The following is an 8,987-nucleotide window of genomic DNA, read 5'->3' as shown; positions in this document are numbered from 1 at the left end:
GTGTCAATGACAGGTATTAACTTAAAATACTTTGTAGAACGGCACTTTGTAAAGTTCGGTCAATTTACCTGTATTAGCTTACTGGCACATATTCCACATTCAATATGGCGGACGCTGTTACGTATCGCAGCAACGGGCCGACCCGCCCCATGAGGCATCTACGAATTTATGTCTGTGTATGAACTCGTCTATGTATGAACTCACCTGATTGAAGCTGTTCAAGCTGGTTCCTTTTCCGTTTGTAAGGATGGCCGCTTCCCGGCAGAACATGTCATAGCAACACCGCCGCCATTCTGTCAGCGCTGCCGTCCGTTGCAGGAACAATTACCGTAAAAATCCGAGGCTGTGTAATCTCTCGTCCGTTCATAATCGCACCATTGTTATCTTATGCTGAGTGTGGACCGGTAAAAACTAAACAAAAGTAAAAATAGGACTACTCCTGTGTGCCAACCTCTCCGATGTGGCAAGCCGGAAGTCCTGAGAAGCGTGTGACGTCAAAGAGTTACTCCTCAGTCATAGAAGTCAAGGAAATGTAATAATACTGAAATAATCATTTGTGCGCCATAATGAAATTAAAATCTTACATTTGTGTCTAGTGCAGATGATGGTTTTGCTTTGTGGAGACTATCACGTGACCTGTGAGTCTATTCTTTTTATATATATATATTTGTAATAGCATAATTGTGAGCATTTTAATAGAGAAATAGGGCAGATGTATCTGTCCGTGATACCTGACTGGCACCCCTTTAAACGTTTAAATAAACCGTCACAACCTCACCCACCTGAATTGGTCAAGATCTTTTTGACTTTATGTTAATGTTTGTGTTTTTTTTTTTGTTTTTTTTTTTAAAGCCTATTGCTTTAGGAATCCCCAATTCATGTACTTCTATCATCTGTTGATTAATGAGGGTTCTTGGAAATCATGCTTCACCATTTTATCCACAATAATTTTTTCTGAACGCAGGCTTCAAAAGAATTTATTCCAAATCTTCAACAGAATGGCTCACTAAGAAAAGAGTCAAGATTATGTAATGGGTCAACAAAACTCTAGACTTTTGAGTTAATGAATGTGTGCACATTTTCATTAACAAAAGGAAGGACAGTTATTAAGTGATCAAAATAAATTTGCTTCTATAAAAAAAAATACAAATGAATTGAATTTTTAAAGGACTATGCACTCTCTGACCCCATTGTCATTGCGTCTATTTTGTTATTGCAAAGGAAATTTCTGTAAAAATTCTTCTTGCACTTGTCAACATGAATTTTATTCATGACGGAAAACAAGCATTTTCTCCAAAGCTTCTCCACACAAAGCTATTCACCATGAGTCACACTCTTCGCTCTCCTTCTGTCTGCCAGAGTTGTTGTGTTCTCGTTGCCAAACTCTTACTGTCTGTCCCCGCAGCTGCAAAAAAAAAAGAAATTACAAACTGAATGAGAAGACAAAACACTTTATACTAGCAAGACGCAGCAGCCCGTCCACCCACCTCCGTCTTTGGGATTTGGAGGTTCTGACAAGCAGCTGGCTGACTCTAAAAACGTGCAAAAAATAAAAATAAAAAATCACTTTAAGAGTCAAACATGCCAGTCCTGTTGGGCAGGTTGGTTGTCAGGGGGGTGGAACAGGGTGGGCTTATGGGGTTGGACATGTATCAGTTAAATGAGACATAACTGATACTCTTACTTCCTGTCAGCGTATATTTGGGTAAGGACTGTTTTACAGTGAATTTTAGATCTGATTGATTTGGCTTGCTGAATTGTGGGCAAGTAGCTGCCCCATATGAGTTCTCTGACCTTCCCTCAACCAGTCTATCCCTTATAATGTCTGACCTCGTCTTGACTCTGTTAACTGTCATACAGTCATATTAGCATAATTAAAACACTTAAAATAAAATTAGAAATTTTATACAGATCTATGTACACCAATCACATGTACATAAAACACAGTATATTGTTTCTTTATGCCTTTATTTCTTTCACTGTTTACTTCCGAGCCTTCCTGTGCTGTCTCTGAAACTAAGGAACACAGACTTTGAATGAGGGGAGCACAGAGCTTGATTGCAAATTTTTACTGTATTTGTGTCGTGCCACTATGATTGACACTTTTATCAGCAATATCATCAAGCTGTGCTTTAATTTGCTTCAAGTTGAGATGTTAGCTGGCCTCAAGTTTTTGATAACAACAACTTAGACTTAATTGATACATGCTGTACTCTTCAAATACATTAAAAAATGGCAGCATAATTACAGAAATAGCTCAGGGTCATCTGTGCCACTCTAACTATAAACATAATCAAAAACAAATGTTTTCCTCTTAACCTTAAAAGTAGACAGGATGTACCATTGGAAATCATATTTTTTTTTAATAATTTGACAAAGCCACTGCTGTAAATATTTCAAAAATAGTTAAAACCACAAGTGAAACCTTTGTTTTTCACACCATCTGAGACTTTTGTCTCCAAGTTTCAATTATGTACGTCACTGCTCTTGATTTTCTTTTTTTTATTTTTTTTGTGCATGCATTTCAAGTCTCTGTTCTTTAACATAAATGTCCATGACCTTGGTTGGTCTGAAACAAAAGAAAACCTTCAGGAGAATGTGTCAAAAACAAATCCAGTAGCTTAATCTTGTTCCCAAGCAACCTGCTACAGTCGAGTTTGCTGTTCTTCTCTTTAATCACACATTTGGTGAAAGTGATGGCTGCAGATAATGGACTTGTGCCTGCACTTGTCATGCTAAACCTCAGTTCTACCGTAGACTCAGCTGATTGTAGTATTCTCTAGCAAAGGCTGTCAGAGAGATTCCAGTTTAGATTAATCTTCTTCATGCACCAGAATCACTTATGAAGTACCATGGTGTTCAATGTTTGGGTAAGTTTGTTACCCAAAGTACTTCTACTTAAAATAATCGGAAATTATGTAATAAAGTTCCAGTGTTATGCTGATGACACTATATTTGTTGTAATGAATTCAATCAGTTATGACACCATGCATGTCATGTATATCATATCTTGACATAAAAACTTAGATTGTTTAAATTTCTGCTTCCTAGTGTTGAAGAAGGTTTTAGGTTATAATATATTTTTGGAAAATCTCTGACTCAATCTTCATCTGATGGATCCCAGGTTCTCCCGGCGGGCCGAAGTGAAGAACTTCTCCTGATTGTTTCCCACACAGACAAAGGGCAGTTCAAAAGATCTTAGCGAACAATCTGCTGTAACTACAGGTAAAATAAAGGTCAATAGGGCAGAATAAGTTATTAATCTGAAAACTATAATTAGGCTATTTCAATCAAGACATGTTAAGTTTTAAAACTAGCATATTTCAAATTTATTTTCTTAACATTAGGCAACACGGAGATTCTTTGGATGAATTTATTTAAATACAAGTTTAGCATTGTAAGTAATCTTTACATTGAACACATTTCCAGGACTCTTTCTTTTACATCCACAATGTTGGTCAAAATTGACTTCATGCATTGTTGCTTCTGGGCCGGACTTCTTTTATTATGCACAATTGCAAAGTCCAAAGATATCTTTGATAGGTCTCAAAGTTCTGCAGTGAGAGCTATGTTGAAGGGAGACATCTTGTTTTTTAAAATTTGAGCTTATCATCATTGAATTCCCACTAAATGCAGATCATGCTGCTACCAACACCATGTTTCAATTCATTTCGTATTCATGGTGTTGTGCTTAAGGTAGTGTGAATGTTTGTCTCCTGTATCTTAGTGTGCTGGTGTCTGCATCCTCACAGCTGGAGCTCATCACAAATGATCAGGAGCAGATTAGAGGACTGGGTTTTCTGAAAGAGATTCCACATTGTGACTGGTAATGAGGCCTCCCTGGTTTAAGTTCCTAGAAATCTGAAAGTTACCTATGTTATATTTCCTCTTCAGAAAACTACTATATCCATCAATGCTCTATAAAAGGATCCAATTCTCTCCTTTCTCAGTGTTTGTTGGGAATTCCCTTTCCAAAATTTCCCTGTAAATCTCCTCACCAACCCTCTGGCTGCTCTCTTGCTTTCAAGTCCTGATAGTTTCACATCAACTTAATGCTCACTCACTTCACTCTCCACTCTCCAACTCTCCATCACGAGGTTCCACCTGCAGAAAAAGGACAAAGGAGACTATCACCAAACCGCCAATTAACCACCACCTGCTGATTACAGCCTCCTGGGATAAACTCGGCTTCGCCTGGATCACAATTGTATTTTCCAGCAATATGAATCTGCCTCTTCTTATCTTTTTTAGAACATCTCAATCATTTTGAACCCTGGATAATAATCAATTACCTCGATCCCCTAATGCCGTCCTGGACCTTGTGAGTAACACGGAAGAATATAATAAACTTTTCAAATTTTGCAGCTTGTTGTTGCAGTGCCTCGCATACTTTTTGTGATTGTGCCTTTTAGGGAGTTTTTGCTGTCAAACAACAGCAAAAATATAAAAAGTGAACAGATTTCTTTAAGAAAAAATAGCTTTCAATTGCTATGACATATCAAATAAAAGAACTTGTGTTCGGATAAAAGATTCCCTTTTAGTTTTTTTATGTGAGAACATACAAAGAATGCGGCAGTATTTATTTATTTTTTAATAAGCAGCAGATTACCACCATCTTTTATTGATACAAGCAGGAAACATACATTTTTCTCTGCCATTGGTTGATAAGAGCCAAGGAAACACTGCTGAGACGCTTCAGCAGGAAGCCTTTTGGAAAAATCATTGCCTCTGTTTTCAGGACTCCGCTACAAAGTTCCATTCATTGAGTGTTTTTTTTTTTTTTTTTCCTGGTTTCCTCAGCAGATGGTTATGTTTTTAACACTCCATATGGTGCGCTTTAGCTTTATTATAGCTGTGAGTGTGTGGATTGTGTTATATTGTTTGTTTGATTTTGTGTTTTGGTTCTTCATGTTTATTAGAGTCTGATTGGAAGCAGCCACTTGATGCACCTGCTGGTGATAACACAACAGACACTTGATGGGGGGCGGGGGGGTTGAAGTTTAAACGGAAAATAGGAATCCTGTGCTGAACCAAATCATCAGACTAGACAAATAATAATTAAACAAAGAGCATATGTGGCCATTGCAACACCTCTGCCACAATGAACCTAGCAGGACCCTTATGGGCATCTACAAATAATAAAATTTTATCTTAGTTGCAGTTGAATAAACTTAATCTAGAGTGGCTGGGTGTAGATTCTACTTTGATAGCAGTTTTAGTTAAAGCAGTGGCCTCCAACTCTTGTGTTCCTGTTCCTGTATGCTCCAGCAAAACCTGCCTGTTTTTTTTTTTTTTGTCAGCGAGTTTGACTTGCGACAATAAGCGGCCTTTGATGTCAAGCAAACATGCATAATTGTGCAAATTGTGTTTTATTATTTAATAAAACACCTTATTAGAAGACATGCTTGAAAGCAAATCTGACTTTAAAGTCTAAAAACTTGTGCGTTTTCCTGCCAGGTTTGTCATCGGTCTCACCGTCATGATGTTTATCCTTTCATTAATTCCCAACCTTTCACTTTGCTGACATTCATCACTGTGATCAAATGTGACTGGAGGAGCAGAACCTCAGATCCAAATCAGGTCCAGAGTGACTTTTAGAGACCCATTAAGAGGCTCTCTGATGATGCACACAGCCGATTAAAAAGGACAGCAGTTCTCATAAATCCTTGCGTATTAAAGCGTTTTAGTCCCTTTTGTTGTCCACTCTTATCAGAGAATATTTGCAGTGAAAGATGCTGCTTTTCCCGCAGAGCCAGAAGCTTTCGCCACCACGGGTCAGAAAAGGTCTGAGATCCACCGATACGTCAGCATATCTCATCGGCCATCATGTCTGGTCGCTGGAGATGATAGAGCCGCCTGTGAGCTGAGAGGCTTTTAGCCACTGCATGGGTCAGACGCCCCCATCGTCGTCGTAAAAGGCCGGCGTAAATCTCTCCACCGCTGTTCTGCCAGCTGATCAATACTGATCTAAAAGTGATGAATGAGAGCTCGATGGACTCCATCTTTTCTTCTTCACGCAGCAGGACCAGGACTTTTGAATCTCTCTATCATAACATTGTTTGTGGTTGAAATGGAGAGGTCATGGAGATAAATCAAATAATCATTGGGTTTTACAGTACACTGATGTCACTGTGTTTCACAGCTAATGTCTGAGGCTTTTAAGGCCGCAGGGGTGAAAAACAGAGATTCAACCCCGAGCAAAAATAATCTGAAATCATTAATAGTCGGTTTCTTACTTTGTAGAAAACTATTTAACAGCTGAAATATTGTAAAATAAATGTGCAATAATCTTATATTTTCAATATAGGAAACAATAGATTGATCTTTAATGACATCATTCTGCAAAATGACTCTGTAGTCATTAGACAGTTCTTGCTGTTTTTAATGAATTATTGCAGCTGTTTGGTTGACAGGAAACAAAACCCCAACATTAGAGCTGTCAGCTGAAACAATGGAAAGAAATAGAAGCATCCTTCAAGTAGTTGCAGTGCTGACTGATTTATTATTATTTTTTTTTTTTAACAAAGAAAACTGAAAAGTATGACATTCAATTGTACTAAGCCCTGCTCCTGTGACTTTTAATACTCTACTTTGTTTTTAACATTTAATTAATTCCACTCAGAAACTCAGGAGAGTGGTGTTTTCTGTAGTTCCAATTGTGCTTTGACCATTAGCTCTGAGGTACTGGTGAAGACCTGACCTGGGAACACAGCAAACAACTGAACATATGACTGGGTGAGGTTAAGAGCTGACGAGCATTATCTCTTTCACTGCATTGTGTTCATTTCAAAAGATTACCCAGGGTCATGAGCATCATTCAGAAGAGTGGGAAATGTGTTTTAAAAAAAAATCTCTAATGCTAGATAATATAAATTCAAAATAGTATCTGGATATCTTTTTTGTCATTTTACAGATCTCTGCTGCTCCATAAGCCTTGTTTTATAGTGCGGCTGTAAAGTGAACCAGTGTTGTGCTATAAAAACTGCCTGTTACATAATTTTTGAGCTTCTACTGAGACACTGTATCATCAGCAGGTTTGTATGTCTGTGAAACCTGGCCTGAAAATTTCTCATCTCTGCCTCGAGCAGCAAAAGGCCATTCCAAAAAAGTGGTGTCAAGAAGTTGGAGCCGTCTCTACAGTGAAGAGCTTAGGGTGAAAGATAAAAAAGAACATGATCTACAGGTGGAGCCTGATGGTGGAGCATCAACTAACCAGCAGGCTGCCACAGGCAGAAATCCTGAGAAGACTGAGAAACTTGCAGAGATTTGGAGAGCCATGCCATCTGCTGTTGGTGGTCCACTGTGTATTATCAAGTCTAAATTCAGTTCAACTAGAGCCCTTCATATTTCCGTCTGCTGACAAGCTGTGTGGAGATTCTGATTTCATTTTCTAGCAGGATTTGGCTTTCGCCCACATTACCAAAATTACCAGTAACTACTTTAACGACCAATATATTGTGAGTACAATTAACAAGTGATTGACTAAACCCCTTTAAGAGCCTGTGTGGTATTGTCAAGAGAAAAACAAGACACACCAAACACTTTACACATGCGGATACTTTTTAGTAGGAATTCTTTTTCTATGGGTCTTATGTGATTACCTGATTGTTGGCACTTGCAAGCCATAATAATTGTGATTAACAAAAAAAAGGGCTGTATAACATTTAATGAGTTTCATTTTTTTACCTGAACGATGACATTCAAGTTTACAAGGATTCTCCTAAACCTTCTGACGGAAACTCTGATTGACACAAGGCTTTTTCATCTGGCTGAATCAGTTCTCTGAAGGTCCTGTGGGTTTTTAAAGCAAAAATAAAAATCTGCAAAAAGTCACTTAGTGTGAGGACTGCATCATCTTTGTTTATTTGCCTCTTTTCTTAAGGCGCAAAGAAAGACCTGTCCCTCTGAGGTGACCTTTTCTTTGATTGCTGGTGTTTTTAAGGATCTCTCTCTAAGTGCAAACCGAACATAAAACGTCCTTGTTGCCCTTCGTCTTTTCATCACCATTTTAAGCAAAACATATGTCTTTGTTGCACACTCTGCTCCTCTTGTAACTCACTCAGAAGCCATTAGTGACCTTTGTAGTTCATAAAAAAACCAACATGAACCTCCGACACCGTCATGGATGTGTAACACATAAAAGGACCAAGTTAAAGTTCAGCTGAGGCGTTACAATGAGCACCAGTTGTTTTTCCCAGTCTCAGCCCTCAAGTTGCATTTCCGTCCCTCCACCCACTCAGCAGCTCATAATGATAAAGCCTGAGAATTGAAGCCATAAATTACCTCCTAACGTTGAGAAGTGTAATGATTAATCACTCCACTAAGTCTCCGCTGAGGACACACAAAGACATGTCTCCAGGTGCCAAGCAGCTCCTCTGTGCTTGGTGCTGATGATTTACAGCGCGTCCAGGCGGCTGCATTCAGCCTGACTGTCAGCTGCTGAATCGGAAAACGCTTCGGAGATGCCAAACTGACAAAGAGTCTGCCGCACCTGTGAAAAGTTGCACCGTGGACACGTCTCGCCGATGACGACGTGGCTCTCCGCTGCCTCTTTCAGTCGGAATAATGGCCATCCGGTCAGTGACGTGCTCCATAAATCAAGCAGACGGCTGGTTTGTTTACCCACTGGGGGTGTGGAGAGGTCTGAAACAGCAGTATCTGTCCCCACCAGCTGTTCCCTCTGAAGCTAATCTCTGGTTTCCAACTTTTTTCCTTTTTATTCGGCTCCTTCATTGTTCTCATCATAACGAGTTTGGGGCTGAACTTTACCTCGGTGCTTTGCTGCTTTTATTTCCGCTTTCATTTCCTATCTCTGTGTCAGACTCTTGCCTCTATGTGCTCTCATTTATTCAACAAATGTCTGCGTTTACTGATTTGTTTTCTGGAGGAGCTTTAAGGAATGTTTTTTTTTTTTTTTTTTTTTTTTTTTTTTTCCAAATGAAAGGGTGGGGGAAAATTAAAAATTTTTTGTATTCTCTCTTCAACTC

General features: G+C 38.9%; 1 long non-coding RNA gene across 3 annotated transcripts in view; it reads right to left on the bottom strand.

Moving 5' to 3' along the window:
- The window catches only part of LOC106950509 (uncharacterized), a 12,981-nt gene extending 12,491 nt beyond the window's left edge, over positions 1–490 (bottom strand). For all 3 annotated transcript variants that reach the window (XR_001425623.1, XR_001425624.1, XR_001425622.1), the window contains exon 1: positions 205–490. This is a non-coding gene — a long non-coding RNA (uncharacterized LOC106950509). The remainder of the gene's footprint in view (positions 1–204) is intronic.
- Between the last annotated feature and the right edge of the window lie 8,497 nt (positions 491–8,987).

This window comes from Poecilia latipinna, unplaced genomic scaffold (assembly GCF_001443285.1).
Source record: "Poecilia latipinna isolate Pla-1442-1.1 unplaced genomic scaffold, P_latipinna-1.0 Scaffold405, whole genome shotgun sequence".
NCBI lineage: Eukaryota > Metazoa > Chordata > Actinopteri > Cyprinodontiformes > Poeciliidae > Poecilia > Poecilia latipinna.
This window is presented reverse-complemented; position numbering and strand designations above follow the sequence as displayed.